The following is a 21,502-nucleotide window of genomic DNA, read 5'->3' as shown; positions in this document are numbered from 1 at the left end:
GCACACAAAAGATTGCGTTTGGCCGTTCGGTGCACACGTGCACCGTACCGAAAGCCCTGTACCGAAACGGTCCGGTACGAATACATGTACCGTTACACCCCTACCACTCACACATAGAAACAAACTCATCTTATCAAGTACAATAACTATTGCCGTGGGAATACACCAGTGGGATCACCCTTTAAGAAGAGTACCCCTGGATTGACCTGCCATGTGAAATTTATAGCCTACTCATATGGGAGGCGGCAAATTAGATCCTGACCAAAACCATTTTGAATGAGATAAGGCACCATTAGAACCGCGAGGGACTACCATTCCAGTGCGATGTAATTTTTTTCCCAGAAGAAAATCCTACTGCATTCTGATTGAAGAGTTCATATGATATACTGTATCTTAGTGGTTCAGACAGATTTATTAATACACTGTCTTGCTGACGAATACGCTCTTTGATCCGCCTCAGAAAAAAAGAACAAAACAGATCTGCAGTAGTTTCCCCAGAGCTGAAAGTGCTATCAATCTTTGTGTTGCACAACAGTGAGGTGATCAAAGAGCTTAATTGTGTTTCTTTCAGGAGCAATCTATGGGACAGAGAGAGACAATTTGAGTTTGAGTCAGAATTTTGAACTGTGCCACACAATTTTCTCTCCCATATTTTCTCAATCAGTGTTGTTTTCTGTAAAGAAATGTTACAACAGTGAGCTAAAATCTAAAGTTGATATAGGTTCAGAGAAATGAATTAAATCAACACTTATTTGTAGTCCAACTTCAGTCAGATTGTAATAATTTCAAATCAATATTTGATGTTTCATAAGTATACATTGGATTTTATTATTTTTCAAATAATGCATGAAATATTCTCCAGAGGATTGTGTTCCCTTGGGGAAAGAATGCAATCATATTTCCCAAGTAGCCACAGTGGCATGTTCAGTCTGTTAGTGTGGTTGTGTTAGTTTAATTAGGTGTTAATATTGATATGAGTGTTGAATGACTGAAACCATAATTGGCTGACAGCACTGATCAGAAACTTTACATTTGATTGGACTGCTAAACAGTGGGCAGAATATAGCTCAGTACTGAGGCGGATTGTTGGCAATGGCTCTACCGGGCTAGACACAAACCTCCCACAACTGCTGTTTCTGTTAGATTAGGACGAAAGATAGATGTGAAACCTTGCTGACTTTTAAACTGCTCTGTAACTGCAGCGTCGGCAGTTACATGCAGAATAACTGTGCCTCTTCACCCTGCCGCTGTCATCAAGCAGCAGCTCTATTCATCTGCATGTAGCTTGTAGCATGCCTGTGCTGCATTGGCACAGAGCCAGTAAAATCGGAAAGTTTCCCTCGATTGAATTAGACCTCAGCTATATTGTCAGCCGCCACGGCAGCGTGTGGCTGGTATAGCATGTCTGTTTGTACCTGTGTGTGTGTGTGTGTGTGTGTGTGTGTGTGTGTGTGTGTGTGTGTTTCAACGCTGTCACAAACATTGCCACTCAGGTGCCACTGCTTTGCTAGCTAGCTAGCTGTCAGTCCCCATGGTAGCTGGCAGGATTTATAGTCATGGGGGAGGGACATAAAAACTTATACTAAACTAAACTAAAATACTAATTATGATAAAACACCTTCATTGGACATAAATTAGTAAATGCCCCCGAGTGCAGGATGAGTCATCAAACATTTGAAACTGTTTCACAGGAAGAGAACAGACCGTGATTATAATGTAAGTGGAATTAACCTGACGTCGTCATATACGGGCTGTGATTATGGGGTATGTTTTAACCGAACCAGGAAAAAAAATGCCTCTGCACTCAATTGGATAGACCTACAACCAATCAGAGCAACGGAGAGTCAAAGGCTTCGACCAACCCCCGAGGAACAGTGCCATGTCTTAAGGCAACCATGGGCTTAGCGGCCAACGGTGGAACTGCACCCCTCTGGCCCAGAAAGACTTTTCCCAGAGACTTTGCATGGCGAAAGAAACTTCTATATTTCAGCGGATAATTTTTTTTGGGGTAGATCAACTTACCAGCCCGAACACTTAAAGGGTCCTTGTTTAAAACGTCACGTTTTTAACATTTTTAACATTCACCAGTAGCCGAATCCAGAGTTATTAAACTAGGTATGTTTACCTCTTAATACATCCATGGCCTCGACAGAGCAAAGGCAGAGGCGGGTGTGGCAATGTGTATACATATGTGATCGTGGTTCTCTGTTCCTCTTTTAAAATTAATGCGCTGTCGATATCTTCTATAACAGACGCAATGGCGGAATCTACACATCTCAATTCTCCAGCGCCAACACCTTTGTTGTAAACAAATTCAACCCAAGCGCTCTTTGGTGATGTGGTTGATTACGTTACTGTTGATCATCTGTCCATCATCGTATAAAGCCCGCCCTGACAATTTGATTGGTCCAAACACCTTAGGTTCGAGCATAGTTGCTCCACAACGGATCAAATCCAGACCAAACTTCCCGACCTCAAATGTTGTGGGCGGGGTTAAGTTCGGCTGGCATCCAGGCTAAAGTGGAATAACTCATTTTCAGAAATTGTTTTGTCAAAACATTTTTTATAATCTTTATGTAAATGCTTAACCTAGCCAGTGCAGACATAAAAGGCAATACAGACAGGGTTACAACTATATATGGTATGCTGTTTCTCTTTCTACATTGGCCTGGAGAGATAAAACACACGTGGAACATAAAAACCAACACACACACACACACACACACACACACACACACACAATCTTTGAATCTTCAGAAGAACAGGCTGGCAGTGAAACAGTGCCGACATAATCAAAATGAAAAGCTGGGGTTGAAAGCCCTCTATCCAACTGTCTGGTAGAAAGACAATAACAAGATAGTATTTGGGTCGCGAGGAAGACTCAGACAGACTCAGGGTGCGAGGGCACAACTACTTTATGAAGACTATTCCTTAAAGTTTGACAGCTGCAGCCAACATCAGACTAGGAGTATACATATGAGTTTAAATATCTCCTTATTTTCTAAAATAATTCAATCCAAATATCAGCCTTGCTTACACTACAGGCTTCACATTAGTCTGCAGTGTCTGTATGTGCGTCCGCTCATATGAGTGACTGTGTATCTAATTTTAAATATGCATGTGTGCATACTCTAGGTGATACAGGATGTGTGAGGCCAGATTTGTTGGAGAACAACATCTGATGAGTTGTAACGCATGACTGTATACGTGAACACACATAAGTGTGTATGCGAGTGTTTTGTCTTTGTACCGCCCTCTACCCGCAGGCTTAGAGTCAATCCCACTTTGGCAGAGTAATGGCCCAGGTCTCGATTGAAGTTACCCTTCATTAGTAGGAGAACAACGTTAAAGCAGGGATAGTTTGGATGAAAGTATTACACTGTGATTCAGAGGGGCTGGGTTCTTTATCAAGTCCTATATGAGAGGGAAAAAGTCTAATGCTTTAAATTGCTGGAAAATTACAGCTGCGATTCACACTTCAAAAGACTGATTTTCCCTTGGCCTTTCTGCTTAGATGTGCTGAACTCTCTTTAGATCGAGGCTGTACATCCCAGATATACTTTCCAACCCTAATATCAGCCCTGTGTCAACCCCACCCTCTCTCATCTTGACCTCTTTGCTCTTGGGAGAGTCTAAACATGCTGACAGAATTTGCTTGATACACTGGATGTAGAAAGTGACCTTAACATCCTGTAAAGGGCACCAAAGGTTTGGAGGGTTTTATGAATGTATAAACGCCACAATTTTATCAAATAATGTTCTCTTGAACTCTTCCCTTCAGTGTATTCAGCTTCATCGTGTACTGCCTCAGTGACAAGCTTTGAGCCTTATTTTGAAGGCAGAGTCAAAATGTGCAAGTGCAGCGATTCTTGACAACAAGGTGACAAAATAATAGAGGAGATTTTCAAGTAGAGGGCAACTGAAACATTCTACTGAGGTGTCCTTGGACAACCCATTCTGGGGGATATATTGTATGGCTGACCATGTGCTAGGGCCTCTGTATAGTGTGTATTGTGTTGGCAAGTGGAGCAACAGCGTGGCATTAGTGCACAAACCCTGCAAAATGTTACTTCTGCTTTATTTCTTCTTTTGTTTTTCATCTAAGACAAGAGTTGTCAGAAGCAATGGCATTTATGTAACTACACAGCACAGATCAATTAGCACCAAGATAGTAACTTGTTTTTGAGGGAAAGGAGACAGAAGAGTATTTGCACATCCAGTGTAAGAATCCTAACCTGTGACCTATTGTTCTGGACTTAACTCCCCCTCAGGATGTATAACCTTGCACAATTACAACCACCCAAAGCGGTCGACTTAGACTGAATAGCTAAGCAAATGCTATTTTCAGAATAATCTACCAACAAGGTTTCAAAGTCTTAACAGTGCCAATTAGACATGGTCTTCCCTTCCCATGCGGAACCACCTTTAAGGCCAGCGGGTGCTCATCAAGGCTTTCCCCCTGCTGTGAATGTGGAGCTGCAAAGACCTTGGGTTACAGGAAGCAGGGCATGATGCAAGCCCCCTGCAAATGGATACTAAGAATCCTGAGTGGCTTCTAGTGAAGAAGGGGTAATGCTGTGAGGAACAGTGTGTGTGCCTGCGGGTACATGTATGTGTGTGGGAAGGAGTGTTGTAGGGTGCGGAGGGGATCAGTGGGGAAGGGAATGCAAGACTGGGGAAAGCATGCGTGAGAAAATTACAAGGTAAGACAAAGAGTCCAAAACAAACAGAGAGAAAGAAGTGCATACAGTAAGCAGGGAAACTGGAGAGTTAAAAAAGTTAGACAGTCCTGCTTTCAACAGCCTGTCTAGGTTTACCCTCAAAGGACTTTCCTCTAAACTCATAACCCTCTTTCCACCTTTCTCTTCATCATCTCTCAATCTCTAGGCATTTCTCTCCATCTCCTATTCAATCTCTCCATCTGTCCATTTCTATCTCTTTATCTCTATCCACGTCTACATCTTAATTTCTCTCCCTTTCATCTTTTGGTGCGTCTTTCTCCATCTCTTTGTGTCAATCCTCACATCTGTTCTCTTCCCAAAACCAATTAAATGCTGTCTGCAATTACCCCCTACACTTAGCATCTCCTGATCTTATAAAGATGTGTGTGTGTGTGTGTGTGTGTGTGTGTGTGTGTGTGTGTGTGTGTGTGTGTGTGTGTGTGTGTCACTTTGGGTAAAATTATTTTATTTTCTTCCACAATAGTGTTTGCACTCCAAAAACTCTTGCAATCATCACCCACCTGCACAAAGGTAGACACATGCAGGGGTATGAGCAAATATGTTACAAGCCTATACAGCAGCCTTCACTTTGGATATACATGATGAACATGGCTCCTGCTGTAACAATGCTCCAAATACCTCTTCCTCAGGGGTCTTATAGAGAGAAAAGTGCGCACAGGGTATAGTAACCTTCTCTATGGTGTGTTGCAAGTGTTTAAATAATTTAAATCACTCCAGCTATTTTGGCATTGTACTGTATCACACACCTCAGCCTGTCTCAAGAAACATCACAGCACAAACCAGCATACCAAAAATTGTCTGTGATGTTGATCTTTGCCACATATCCAGGCTGCTGCGCTTTGCATTTCAATTAGGCCACACTGTATCTACTTCTGTTTCAACGTTGCGCTGCTTTGAAATGCTTCCCCACCACTCCAAGGCCCTTTGGGAAGAATGGGGAAATGTGGAAAATCAAGGAGAGAGCGAAATAAAATGAATGAAGATGGAGAAGAGGTGTGAGAAAGTAATTATTAGAGAAAAGTATGAAAGAGGCAGGATAAGAGAGAGGCTGAATTAGCCTTTAGTGAATTAGCCTTTAGTGAACAACCAAGGAGCTCTCCACAGTGCTGAACCTACAAATGACTCATTCAGCAGGACCAGAACTGTCCATGGTCCTGTTATGTTCTCAGGAACAGTTGCGGTTGCACAGATAACAAAAATACAGGATTGGTAGTAGCATCTTGGGTAGAATGGGAAATGTTGGAAGTTGTAGCAGTAACATAACATCAATAAAACAGTAATAGTCACTGTTGTAGTACTGTAACAGGAGTATGGACAGCATTCCTGGCTGCATTCAGATCTGAACTCCAGAAATGAATGTCATGGTGATGTTATCACTAGGTGATTATGAAAGAAATGTGGAGAGAGATTTACTATGAATGAAGGCAGACAGGCTTTAACGCAGATAAGTTGACACAGGACTGTCCACTGTATGTGGCACAGCTTTCCTTCATCTTCTCTACCCCTCCTCCTTTCTTTGGGTTTCATTATGTTTCTTCCACTCTCAGTCTGTTTTTCTGACCTGTCTTTCCTCTCCCTACTTCATCTCCTCTTACTTTTTACCCTATTTTTGTCAGACTGTCCATGTTTTTACTTTCTTCCTCATTTCTTTTGTTTATCCTTGCTCTCAAGCAGAGCATATCCACTAAAAATTGATAAAGAGTCTAGATAGTAGTAATGAGATCTCTGTGACTCATTTAATCTAAATAGGGCACCTCCTGAGATCCCTCTGCCTCTGTGTGTGTACAAACACACATCTGCATGCTGGTGTGTTTTTATCTGAAAGAAATGTGTGCATGCATCTGTATGTCAGTGTGTAGCTGATTTCTGTGGGGATATACCGTAAGTGTGTTCATGTGTGTGTGCTGCTGGGAGTGTGTTGCTTTAACAGGAGAGGTGGTAAGCAGAGAGTCCCTGGGAGAGCCGAGGAGGGTATCCATGCAGCAAATTAAAACTGGCCTTTTTCACTTCCAACTGTCCATCATGAAGGATGGATTTAGAGAAACCCAACTATTTAAAGAACAGGAGCGAAACAGACACACCCACATGCATGATGTCACACACTTTAGAAAGCAGAAAACCTGCTCTCCCACCTCTCAAACACAAACACAATCACAATTTCTCACACATCATTAGGCACAGAGCTTCATCAATACCCAATCTCAGCCCCATGTAATTAGTCCCTATAGATTCTTTATTGAACACAATCAGGCAGCAATAAGTCAAAAACTGACATCAGCAATAAAGTCATTTCTGCTGATCAAACGCCTGCTGATGTAAACCACTGTAGTCAGTGGCAGTTTTCTAAAGATGGGTAAACACTATAGAAATTCTGGCAGATCTCCTAAACAAATTCAATGTAATGTTGCATTCGTAAGAGGGAAATTTGCAAGGGTAAGTTTCTGGAAGTACTTCTGTTGCTGTCTTTAGAGACTATTCTTCCTCAGTGCTGAATGTCTGCCAGAATGCAAAACAATAGATTTGGAAAGTAATTTTTCTTCCAAGAGATTCATGCTGGATGGGTTCATTGCAGATCTTTAAAGAAACAACAAACACTGTAGGAATGGGCCGGTTACCGGTTTCAAAGTATACCACAGTATGAAAAAGTTACGGTTTCAAAACCACTAAAATTTTTCTGCCGCCACGGTATCAGAAATAGGTCAGACGCACAACAGGGTTTCCGCTATGTACACCGCGCACCGTCGCTCTTTCAGCTGTTTATGAAAAGTCATAAAGTCGTAATTACATGACTCTGCAGAGCTGTCTGCTCTACTGAACTCAAGCGAACTGTCATTCACTCTCAACTGGAACAGTGACAGGACGTCATCACTCGCAAAGTCATGGCAATCAAATTAACAACAGGGCGAGTACTACTTGTCACTCAATCTTAGGCAAAGTGACAAACAGTGACGAAAGCCGCGACTTGAAATCCGCACTCACGCGGGTCCCATGAAATATGGCAGCTACAGTTTATTGGAAAATAGCATTAATTTACTGTTTATCAGACCCCAGATGAGACAAGAAGCTAACGTTAGCGAACGCTGCGGCCCCTCTGCCTCTGACTCCCCGCTTCAGGAGACGCTGTATTCCTCCGACACGCTGTATTAACGTTACTGTTTTAAAACCGTTTTCCAGGTTAGTGGGGGTGCATACCGCTCAAAACCAACATTCAAAACGTAGCTAGTAATGTTCACTCAGCGTTTTGTTTTGTTGTGTAAAATGAGCTGTGACGTTAAATCACCGGTTTCAGGTAATGGCACCCTACGGTACCGTCTATTTGCTGGATGGTTTCGAGGTAAACGGTCAGTAGCTAACATTAACAGATAAGCCCGTTGACAGCAACGTTATTGTTCATATTTTTCGTTATCGTTGATTTATAGATGGTGTTTGGATGTTCCATAACCTGTTATAATTCATTATACAATCATAAAAATGTTAACACACATCAGGTATTTAAACCATGTAAACAAAGCTGATAGAGGGTACCGTACTGCAAATGAAACCAATAATGTACTCATAGATTGTCATTTCAAATGGAAATACTAATAATATACAAAAGGGCTTCACAATATATTTAGCTGCTTCAAAGAAGGGGACAGGCATAGTACCAGAAAAGAAAAAAAATCTTCAAATACTCAGGGACCAGAGGTTACTCAGGAGTTTTCACTAGATAAAGAAGTACAAGTCTACATTAACTTAGCTGGTGTCACAACACAGGCTGTCATTATGCTTTTTACTTTACCCAACAGCACACTGAATGAGTTAGTGGACAAAACAGTGAAGTTTAAACTGGCCTCCTCTGTACTCTCAAATGCCCGTCCATGAAAACATAGTATGCCACACAAGATCGACATTTACTACATGCTGTATTAAATTGGACTGTCCCTTTAAGAGTGGACTTGCAGTTTTGCTTCATTGCCATTTAGGTTTTTATCGCAGTGTCCTTTGTTTAATGATGTTATCCCCATTTGTATTCAGCAGCTGCATTTCAGTACCAGCAAATATATTAGGTAGTTCTTCTTTCCACTTTGCAGGACCTTGTATGTATCATCATTCTGTGTCAATAAGGCTTGCTGTAGATATGAGAAGGTGACAGCAAAATATCTCCTGTGAATACTGAGTCTTCTCTACCAATCATCATGTCTTAGCTTCAGGCAGTACAAATTAATCTTGCAGTCTTCATCACAATAATAGTAAAAATAAATTACCCTCCTACCAAAAATACACTAGGATTTTCTCTTGAGATGTTTGCCTCAGTCTAAAAGAGTGTGATGATCTGAACATGAGAAAGGTCTCACTGTTTTGCAACATTATTGAGTGTAACAACTGATACCGAATGGTCCATTTCGTTATCAATAAGAAATAGTACGATGGGACAATTGTACTACTATAGAGAATTATCGTAATTACTGTTATAGAACAATGTTAAATCATGCATACCCTGGTGTGTAGTTTAAAGGAAATTAAACACTTTGCTATTATTCACACCAGATGAGATTAGATTTTTTTTTATAACTACAGTACAATAAATGTAAATATAAAATGTAATTAACCTTTAAAAGCAACTAACTCTCTTTTGTTCTGCTGCATCTTTGTGTTGGTTCCCAATGTTAAAGAGTTGTTGCTGAGGCGGAAGTGTGCTTGCTTTTTATTCAGTGTGTTATCTCTTTTATAATGAGGCACATGGTTAGAAGAGATAGCTTGACAGAGGGTGGCAAATTCTGTCTCCCATGGGCGTTAAGCTTCACTCCTAACTTTACTGGTGCTCTGAAAGAGGCAGCCTTGATGAAAAGTTCTGCACTTTTCTCTTGCACATCTCCAAACCTTTTAGAATTAGTGATCATCTTATTATCGAGCACTGTTCTCCTAGCAATTCCACCATAACAATACTACATTGATTAGACAAAATTTTGTCTCTGGGATCAAATCTGCACTTTCAGCAACAATATGCCATTATATAGCACCTCTCCTATATCATGATTTAGTGCAATGATGGGCTCTTCCCCCTCTCACGCTCTCCCTCTTTCCTCCTCTCTTATCATTCTGTATTACCGGTAGCAGCTCAATTATGTAGTGACCACAATAGACCATGAATACCAATTTGAGGGGTGAAAGAGGGGAAAGATGGGGGTCAGAATTCCTACTAGCCAGCAAAATCGAGACCGACAGAAGCTTGGCCTGGTTTCCCCTCTCCGGTGCCGCTGTAATTCACCTTGCGTCCTCTCTATCTCATCCTACATGGCGCTGCACTTCAATCCACCACTTCGCCTCTCCCTCATCTTCCACCCTTCTCTTTCTCTCTACATCTTTCTCGCCCTTCTTTCCTCCCCCTCAGCCTCATTTCCCACCTCAACTCTCTTATTAGTGATTCATATGTAAATCATGCATAAAATAATTATCTGACCTGGTGCCATCAGGTAGGATGAGGATGCAATCTGGGCATGCAGATTTTGGAACGCCTATTTGCGTGCCCGGTGTGTGTGTGTGTGTGTGTGTGTGTGTGTGTGTGTGTGTGTTCGTTCTAATCTAAATTCCCTGCAAGGCTATGGTTTGTGTTGTGTGTTTTCTGTGTTTATGGACATGGTCTCTCAAGACACCAGCATTTCTCTCTGCCCCTCTCTGTGTCTCCCTCTCTCCCTCTCCTTTTCTCTCACACATAGACACACACTTAGTTGGAAGCTCCACTTTCTATCCTTCCTCCCCCATCAGCCTTGTAACTCTCTATCCCTCTATCTGTGGGTGGGATGAGGTGACCATCTGTTGTTCAGAGAGAGCTTGAAAGGGATTGAGTGGGGGAGAGAGAGTCAGACAGAGTGGGGGAGAGCGAGCAGTGTTGTGATATTGTAATTGCAGTCAAAATAGAATTGAACGGAGGGGAAGAGAGAGGAGATATGTGCACTGACACAGTGTCACAGCAGTCGAAGGAGAGGGATTAACAGGGATTGAAAGAAATATTGAGAAAGCAAAACAGAGAAATGGAGAGGTGTTTTGATATTGTCATTGCAGTAAGGCAGGCAGTGGCAGGCCCTTAGTCTTTGATTTATGTCTCCTTCGCAGTTTGTGTGTATGTGTTTGTGCATGAGTGTATGTGAGGTCCGTTAATGCTGAGGAATTAAACCTTGTATCCCACTGAGCTGTGTGCATCAATTATCAACCCAACAAACGGCCAGGCCTCGCTTTAGTTCACCTTTAATGAGCAAAGGTGGCAACTGACACACACACACACACACACACACACACACACACACACACACACAGTGATGCAGACTCATGCTCATACACACTGATCTATACACATTTGTATACAGCATGTGCAAACTTAGACACAGGTGTTAGTGCAGTTATCTTGCCTACATGTGAGACCACTGAACTTTAATTAAACTTTACTCCAGGCTGTGCATGTTGCCTGCACTTTGTGTTTTGACACGAGATAGAAAAGTGAGCGTGTGCTTCTTGACCTCCAGGTAAACTTCACACAGTGTCTCCCACTCTAAATAAACAAGATTCAATTAACCAATATCGAATGTCATCCAATAAGACTCTGATTTCAAATAGGGCAGGTTAGGGGTTTATCTGAGAACTAATTTAACACATACAACAAGGTAATCTAATGAACCGTTATTAGCATAATGCTATTATCTCATTTGCATCAATAATAGCTCCACAGGTTTCCGACAGTTTTTCTGACCATATGCAAAACAGGATCCAGGCCACAACTTATGATAGATATAATTTGTGCTTTGAATCCCCATCATTAGATTTGACTTCAGGGGTAATGTGTTTGGGAATAGATTAAATAGCAGAAGTTTGAAAGTGTAAAATGAGAGGTATTATATGTTTCTGGGGAAAAAAGGTAAATAGAAAATGACAAAGTCAATGGAAATGAAAGAGGAGATGTAGGTACCATTAGATTGAAAGCTGCTCTCCAACATGGAAGATGAAATGTTTGCCTTTATGGTAAAAGAAAATATTTCTGGCTGAGCCAGATGTGTTTGCCCTGAACCTTGGGGAGAGAGTTACTTTGCTACAGTGGCTGCAGCTGTGAAAAGAAAAGTCATATTTACTCAGCATCCAGGCAACATACTACTATGTGTGTGTGTGTGTGTGTGTGTGTGTGGGGGGGGGGGGGGGGGGAGTGAACGTATGTACAGTGCTAAAAAAAAGCATGATTTTTTGTTGAGCAGTTGAAAAAAACATTTATTTTGACATTCCTGTTATATATGTATGCAAAGCAGTTTTTTAGTTTTTTTAACATATTCCTTTATGGGAGTAGGAGGGATTTTGTACTCTAATTTGTCAGGAGAAAAGAGTGCTTTGCATAAAACCCCCTAATTCTTTTCTTTCTTTTTTTCAATTTATTTAGTCACTATTTGTCTTAGGACACATCATAAAATGTATTATACTGTTTGATACAGTATGTAGAATCACTCCTCCCTCTCCAGCTCTACTCTCACCAAGCATTTTTCTTTATGTGTGCACATGGCTGTGCTAGCCCAGATGTATCCTAGATAAATGGACAGGGCATTAGGACAGTAGGGATATAGGTCACTAAGCCTGGAAAACATCGCTTAACAGATGTCCTGAGAAGGAAAGTGAAAGGAAAAAGAGGAGGAAAAGAGGGAAAGGCGCACAGAAGTATAAAGAGAAGGAGGTGTGTGATGAAAAATATAGGAAAAGAGGACCAAGAAAAAAAGATGACAGGGAGGTGAAGTTGAGTGAGTGATAGGCTCGAGGTAAAAAGCTAAGAGAGATACAGTAAACAATGAGATAAGATAATATAAGAGTATGGTAATACTGTTAAATGGTAATATGGCAGACACCTCATCAAGTATCAATGAGGGTAGACTAAATATTAGAATCACCTCTCAGTATGACGGAATACAGCTCGACATTACCACAAACTTCTACCTCCCAAATGGTAAAGTTGAATCAACACCTCTTTAAAACAGTTTCAACAAAACTGAGTGAGAGAGAGTCAGCCATGCTCGCGGCTCTGTGAGTCTGTGTTTAGTCGCAGCTACACTGTGAGCTAACACAATAACAGTGCTAACATGCTAATGTTTAGCAGGTATAATGTATACATCAACATTGTGTGTTATTATGATAACATTTCCTAATTAACACTAAACACAGAGTACAGATACTAAATTGTAGAAAATAAAATAACATACATGGATGTGGCAATACGGTTTGACAGTAATTGCACTTGTTGCATTAGCAGCAGCAGTAGTTGTGTATTGCACTCTGGACCTAGTTGTTTTATAAGTAAGAAGATAGTGAAGAGTAGGGATGGGCGATACCACACTTTTAGGATTCGATACGATACTGATACTTTTTCTTGCATTTTCATCGATATCGATACCGATACCGATACCGTTAATTTCTTATTGCCAATTTTTGTCAGTAAAAATATTATTACATTTAAGACAAATCACAAGACAAATACAGACCATTTATACAAAATGTATTATGGTCAATACATAATAAAATTAAAAGTAAAATAAATAACAAATATGAATGAAATAAATTAAATATGAACAAAAACATACACATTTTCAGGCCCTTGGCTGTGTCGCTGTCGGCTGTGTCGCACGTTGACGCTCATTCGCTCGTCTCCTGTCACGTGACATGGGCCAGCTCAATACACCACCAGGTACAGGGGTGTCCCGGCACATAGTCATTTAAGTAAGTAATCTAAAACAGCTGAAAGTAATGCATACACCCCCAATTATTATTTTTTAGTTTATATCGATATTTTTTTAAGGAAATCGATGCCAAATGAGTAGCGTGAGTATATCGATCTATCGATACCACAGGATCGATACGCCCATACCTAGTGAAGTGAGATTCTGCTGGGTGAGAAACTACTTCTTCACTCCCTCCTTCTCGTGCTCAGAATCGTTCTCGCTCTTGCATTTTCTGACTCTCTATCTTTCTCTCTCAGGGCCAGATGTACAAACGCTTTTCCGTGTCATGCATATGCATTCACGGAAGGGTCAAAGGGAAAGTGGGAGTTTTCCATAAAGAGATGGGAGGGGAAGCGTAAAGGGCGCCTAATTATGTATTTCGCGGTATGTACAAAAACCGCCGGTGAAAGCAGGTGTAAACCTGGAAGCGGGTTTCCTCGCATATGCCTCCTGGTGAAATGGCAGCAGTAATCCGAGCAAGACGAAGCCATAGACCAAGGAGACGAGCTGAAAAGATTTTTGTCACAAGGATCACACTTTTTCAGTTGAGTGAACACGAAATCATTAAGCGTTACAGATTAAGCAGCCATGCAATATTACAGTTACTGGAAGAAATCAAAGATGACATTGAATCTCTGACTCAGCGTTCACATTCCATTCCAGCAGGTGTTAAACTCCTCGTTACATTACAAATATTGGCATCAGGATCATTTCAAACAGTCAAAGCATCAGCAGTGGGAATATCACAGTCTGCACTCAGCCGTATCATAGCACAAGTACTTAACGCTTTGCTACAGCGCAATTTATGGTATAGTGGGCGGAGAAAGGCGCTGATTACCCGATGAACTGCAGGTTCGGTAAATACGACATAAGCTGAAGTATCACAGTGTGCGCTTTCTGCGGGTTGGACATGGTGCTGATAACGCTACATTCGCAAATGTAAGTACATCTGGCCCTCAGTCCCTCAGCCCTCTCAAACATGTATCACTTTTCAGAGATAGTTCTTTAAAACTGCATCTGTACAAGTGTTATGAGCTCACGGGCACTTTTGTTACTTTTTTTCTTTACAAATATGCACAGCAGATATACACACAAAGGGCACACATTAACACTTCAATTTTGATGAACACTCCCCACTCACATACAAAGATGGAAACAAACCTTGCAATGCTGATGCAAGGAAGGAATAAACAAGAAAGTCTGTAGAGAAACCGCTGTAGTGAAAAATAAAAGAATTTGAGGGCTGAATTTATGGCCAAATGAGTCACAGTCACAAAAGCCCATAACATTTGAATGAAATGCCGTAAAAATGGGATTTATAATGATACGATCAGGAGAAATAATAAATCAGAATTTTTGCTGTTCAATTGTGGTGGGAATGAGGTCTACAATTGCCAGAGCTGGGATGAAACACAAGGGTATAATAATTCACTATATGAATCCAATCTATTTGTGTATTATGGTAGTGGTTGCGTTAGTTCTGCTCCTGGCTAACTAAAATGGAAGATGTGTCTGTCTGTGTCTCGACAACCGTTCATCCGATTGACTTCACACTTGGCGTGTGTATTGCTGAGGACCCAAGAAAGGGCAGTGTCGAGTGTGAGCTCTTGAGATCTGCTGGACATATTTACAAGTAGTGGTGCGTTATATACTGTACACACTGTGTAGTGTATTGAGAGGGGACCCTTTATTAACTGTTACACCACTAAACGGCATGCTGGGCACAGCTTGCTCTCATTCAGGAACCAATGAAGACAAAGAGACCAGAAATGTTACATGTATCAAAACTGAAACATGTCAAGCATTAATGATGTAACTTTTGGAATGAACACCCTACTCTGAACACTATACTGGTTTTAGGATTAAAGGTGCAGTAGGTAAGACTTATAAAACTAACTTTCTGTCATATTTGCTGAAACTGACCCTATGTCCGAGTGGAACTACATTAAGCAGGTAATTAAAAAAAAAAAAATCTGGCTCCTCTGGCACCAACCACAGCCTGCAAAAATCCACTGCTCCCTGTTCAGATGCACCAATCATGGCCAGGCGTTAATTTTCCCTGGTGGGGGGAGGGGCTTAGGAGAACGTTTTGGGCTTTAGCAGAAAGGGGGGAGGGACTGAGAAGTTGTTGATGTTCAAATTTTTTGGCTAAATCCTGGATCTTCCCAATCCAACCTACAGCACTTTTAAGATTATAATTAAATTAGATAGCACTGAGTTCAGGCATATAGAGATCAGTGATCATAAAAGTTCATTGTTGACCTTGGAAATAGTAGATTTAGATTTTTTCTTCTTTATCTTCATTCATGTAAGGTTGACCAATTAATTTAGCATGCCTTTTCCATGTTTCTCCACTGTTGTGTTTCTTTTACTTTTTCCCCCATAATTGTGCTGCAGACCTGCTTCCAAACCCCCACACCCTCCCCCATCCTATCCACTGTCCCTACGTGGGAACAGCTTCAGCCAAGCTTTTATCCTGTGCTGGCACAGCACTTAAATAAGATGAAACCAAGTGTGGAGAGCAGCTATGTGAGACAAAGTTAACACAAGTTAGTTGAGTCACATGAGATTGACCACAGTTTATACTATGGGGCTAAGCAAGAATGCTCTAAATTAACTTGTGGTTTGGAATTGTTTATTGCACATAAATTGCATCACCTAGTTAGAAAACCTGGATTATGTTATATTATCGGTATGTATTCCACACAACGCATATATTGTAAGCTGATTTATATAAATAAATATGGCCATGACCAGATGCGTTCTTTTTTTAACATGCCACAAGTTATTTTGATCACGTCAGGTGCACATTCTCCTCCGTGTCGTGGTGTTCTGGAAGCTTCAAGCTGAACATGTTTCACAGTGTCAGGAGTCAAATACGCAGACCATTCGCTACTTCAATTGCAAACCTAGCCAGTTGCTAATTGCTTGTGTGTATTTTTATATTTATTTTCCACTTTGTGCTAGCAAACACTGTTATGCAACTCGCATTGCACCCTCTAAACCTCTTTTTCATCATTACTAGCAATGCTGAAAACTGTGCTTTGTGTTTAAGCAGTAGAAAAAATGTTCTATCCGATCATGGCCAAAGGTTTTACAGTTGTTACACTAAATATATTTGCAAGGGTGCCTAAGGCATTCTGAAACATGACCTACAGAGCTCCACTCCCAAGTTGTTAAAATCTAACCTTTGTAACATGTCATACGCTTTCTCTCACCTGGTTTTCAAAGCTCTATACTATACCCTACATAATAAAGCAAAGACCACAAAATTAAACATGTCTATAGCCATTAATCATGAGCTGGTCCTGCAGGGGTGGAGACGTGGTCTGTGATCTTGGCATGACATGGTGCCAGTGTGAAGCTGAGCAAACTAATAGTGTAGGCAGGACAAACACTCAGGGAAATACTGTCATGTGCCACCGTGGTCTAAAGCTGACAGCCTCTGACCACAGGCAGGAGACAGGAACGGACACACACACACACACACACACACACACACACACACACACACACACACACACACACACACACACACACACACACACACACTCCCACACATTCCCCTCATTAACACTTCAGATGGCCAACTCTGTGTTCCAATGCCTCTTCCAGTAATCAAGAAACTAAAACTCGCTGCACAGTATACTGTTCTTGATCTATGACAATAAATGGACACAATTCACAGTCATCTGTTCACATTTACAGTCTGGGCTAGAGTAGTATCCTGCTTAAAAGCTATCTCTATACTCACAATACAAACAAAACTATGTTTAATAAACAATAAACACATGCACATTAAAAACACGTGCATGTGTGAACATACATGGCCACATTCGGGAGCTTGTAATTGTTGCGCTCAGAAGGCTACTTCCAGCCGTGCGCATGTGAGGAAATTCAAACAAAGTGCAATGCCAAAGACTGTCAGGGAAAATTCTATTGAAATTCCAGACACAGGTTGGAGTTTGACACCTAACATTACAGTATGCACACATACATATGTTGTAAGGCAGATGGGAGGAATACAAACTAACTTGGCTCAGATACCTATACATGGCACATACTGCACAGCTGCTTTAATGCACTGGCAGACAGATGCACATAGACACAGACACATGCCAACCAAAATCACACAGAGACACAATCACGCATCATCTTGATGAGTTAAAGATTTCTAAACAGTCTCTCAGTTAAATTTTTTTTAAATGTATTTTGTCATTATATATGTTTGCATGTGTGTTTTTTTCTGCGGTCTGTGTTTTGCCTGGTGAAATGCACAGATCTACAGGACCATGGCTGCAATGCAAACACACAATATCAGAAAAACAATTGATGGCTGAGTCATAATAAAAAAAAATAATGTTCACATACAGTCCTTGGAGTAATTAGCCCTAAATGTAGGTCAGTGTCCATTTTTAGTTTTCACTGCTTCTAAACTATTTGAATGAGTAGCTTAAATGCACAGAGCACATATATATATTTTTCAAAATGTATGTTAATAAGGGGATGGCAAATAGTGGTGTCAACAATAATCGATTCGGCAATGCATCGCAATGCGGGGCATGCACGATTCAGCATCGATGCAGCAAAGTGCCATAATCGATTACGTCACTAAAACCTGCCACACTAAAATCAAGCACGCTGGCAATACAACTAACTTTACGAACCATGTTGATCGTTGGCATCCTGAGTTGGCTTCAACAACAACAAATCATCACTCATTCAAAGCACTGAAAGCAGTGTTTTATGTTTTCTTTTTCAGGTTTGAAAATGTCATATCCAATACCCTGTACCATTAAATTTTATTTTATTTAATGGCATTTATGTCAAAGATACAGGAGAGTGAAAATACACACATAGCAGCCAATAAAATCTGTTGTTCAATATCTGACTGCTTGTATTGCCTCATGACTGATGAAAAAGTTGCCTTGTTGTGTGCAGTAGAATTTTGATGCATCGCAATGCATCGTAGAATCGAATTGAATCGAATCGTTACCTGGTGAATCGCAATCGAATCGAATTGTGAGGGCAGTGCCAATGCACTCCCCTAATGGCAAACTCCTCTTTTTGTTCTTATCAAACCTGTTCCTAAATCTGAAAGCATTCACCTCTTCGCCTCTTAACAATTTAGATGTCAATAATGGAAATAGCTTGGGTGCTTAAGGCAATTTCAAATCCATTTAAAGTTTTTACTGACATTTTCAATGTCAACATTTGTCCCATTTTATGTGGAAACTGAATCTAATTTGTGGTATTTAAGAAAAGGTCTTTCATTATTACTGATTGATCACAATCATATTTTGTATGCCAATAGGGTGTTTGTGTGTAAATACAGTATGCTGTGTGAGGGTGAATGAATAAGTGAGTGAAAGCAAGGGTGCATGCTAATGTTCATGAGACATTATCAGAAGGCCATCTATCCATCCATCCATCCGACCATTTTTCATACCTGCTTATCTTGTTCTAGATTTCTGTGGCCCATGTAGGCATCTTTGTTTTCGTATGCTGCCCCAGATAAGATTAAGCACATAATCACAGCAGTCTACAGCATCAAATGAGGCCATAATTGCAAATGCTAATCCACTTTAAATCTGAAACCTTCAGGACATGTTTTTTTTCAAAAGGCTAACACTTGAAAACCATCTTTAAAATGTGGAAGGTGAGAGAAAAGAACATAGGGAGAAATACTAATATGATCAACTACAAAGGCATTACTGGTCTGGTTAACAGAGCTACAACAGTATCTCTTTGATATCCACACATCACTTAAATTCAGATTAACAATGCAATCGTGCAGTACTCTGACCAAGACTAGACACACACACACACACACACACACACACACAGACACACACAGACACACACACACACACACACACACACACACACACACACACACACACACACACACACACACACACACACACTCCCTCACCTTGAAAATAACTGATTGTTAGAGAGCTTGCCATCCCTGTAGCAACACATTGAACACATTGCTAGACATCATTACCTTTCACAGATCACAAGATAAGGCTCACCATATATCCCATAACTCCCATAACTATGAATCAATCTAGGCAAGATGGGAATTGTATTGATTTGTGTTGCCTGCGCGTCAGATAGTTAAAGATAAGGGCCATGTGAGGGAGTGTATGCCAAATCTGAAAGAGGAAGTAGAGGAGGAAGGACCAAAGAGAGCTCAGTATGAAGAGACTTTGCTACCAATTAATAAGATTAAAAAAAAAACATTATTAAGTGAAGTTTGGCACACACTCCAAGGCTGGAGCGCATAGCGCTCTGTAGGAGGGTGTCTTGAGTATGTCCCAGTGGGGGGCAATGAGTCATCAAGACTCCTCGCTAGGGCAGGTCTAGCTCCGGTGCTGGCACACAAGATGAACAACGGAGAGAATGATCAAAAGGGCAAGTTTATGAATGGGAAGAGGAACTCAGGCGGTGATTGGATGGATGAGATGTAGTGGGAGGGAGGAAGCGAGAGGAGAGGCTGGACTCAAGTAAACAGCATGAATGTACTGTATACGTGGCTCAGTCTCGTCCTTAAGCTTTAGTATATTTAAAAATGGGAATGAGCAGAGAATTCTAAAAAGTGTTTGTGTATCGTGAATAATAAAATAAAAGGAGAAAAAGCAAAGCAGACGTAAAACCAGGGATAAAAGTCATGTATTTTACTGAGTGGATAAATGAGAATGGAATGAGAGTGGGTGTGAATAGGTTAAAGAGAAATAGGAGAGCTAAAGAAAGTCAGAGGTATTGGAAAAACAGCAAGGGGTACTGTAGATTGGCATACACATCTACTGTACTTAAGGTAAAACAACACACACATGCACACACGCACACACGCACACACACACACACACACGCAGGAACAGACAAACTCATCACAATCCCAGAGACATAATCGAGGGAGTTGTTTTCTATCGTTAATCAACAGCTCTATTTGGGATGGCAATTTGATCACTGTAGGCAGGGAAGGTGCAGCACAGAGCCAATTTGGCAAAGGATGCTTTATTTTTTCTATGCAGGTTTTTGAATTCTTATTAAGAAACCCCACCAAGTTCTGTGTCTTACTTTTGCAGCTGTTTTATTTGGCTTTAAGACACTGTGTAGTATGGGAAATATGTTTTGTTTGTATAATGAATATGGCTAAGGCTAATGATTACGTCATTTTTATTTTTATTTCAAGACATTAAACTTGATAGCCTTGAAAAGGGATCTGTCTTTAATTCACTGTGGTAATACTCTTGAACACTGCTGAAGTCCCACAGTACTGCAGATAGAGTACTGCAGGGCTTCAGTCAAATCTTCACTTTGAGATATCATGGTGAAATGGACCGCTTTCAGCTTTTAAGAAATCATTACAATATGCCTGCTCGTTCAAAACAATGTCATGAGATCTTGTCAGTGTAAACTATAAACAACTAACAAAAAGAAGGAATGTCTGCCCACACATTCTTCCTGCGCTCTTGACCCTCAACATCTAGCCAGGCTATTGACCATAAGTGGACTGACTAATCCATTTAATCGATCAACAAATGCTGTGCATTTAACTGTCAATCGTATAGCTGAATCTAACAAAAAGGTCACATATATTTTTTTTTTTTTGTTGGTGTCTAATTAAGAGCTGAAACTGCTTGAACAGAATTATCTTAAAACTCATTCATAAAAAGTGATGTGAACATGTTTTCCAGATTTTGCTTCATATGAAGACACAACATAGAAAATCTGATTAGATAAAAGGTCACAGTCATGCCCTCTTAGTAGAACCAAGGACAGCTTTTGGAAAATAAAGATACATGACTAAAATTAGATAAAGTATATTACACCTAATAATAAAGCCAAAGGGTATAACATATTGCATTTCTTTTGCACTATTGGGACAGCAGCCAAGACCTTTTTGACCTGTGGTTATTCAAACAGGGAACTCTGGCAATAATGAGGACATTTTCTCCCTTGTAACCTTAATTTATTCCAACTTGGATAAGAAAGGCAAAGTGTAAAAGTTCAATGAGTTTATTT

General features: G+C 40.6%; 1 protein-coding gene and 1 long non-coding RNA gene across 3 annotated transcripts in view; one reads left to right on the top strand and one right to left on the bottom strand.

Annotated features, from left to right (window-relative positions):
- The window catches only part of cntnap2a (contactin associated protein 2a), a 358,406-nt gene that overhangs the window by 284,774 nt on the left and 52,130 nt on the right, over nt 1-21,502 (bottom strand). The gene's annotated exons all lie outside the window — the stretch shown is intronic.
- On the top strand, nt 1,622-10,649 carry LOC116038038. The gene is made up of 3 exons (XR_004101998.1): nt 1,622-1,720; nt 7,435-7,440; nt 10,635-10,649. It is a non-coding gene; the product is annotated as an uncharacterized LOC116038038 (long non-coding RNA).

This window comes from Sander lucioperca, chromosome 1 (genome assembly GCF_008315115.2).
Source record: "Sander lucioperca isolate FBNREF2018 chromosome 1, SLUC_FBN_1.2, whole genome shotgun sequence".
NCBI lineage: Eukaryota > Metazoa > Chordata > Actinopteri > Perciformes > Percidae > Sander > Sander lucioperca.
Note: the sequence above shows the minus strand (reverse complement) of the source record. Positions and strands in the feature narration are given on the sequence as shown.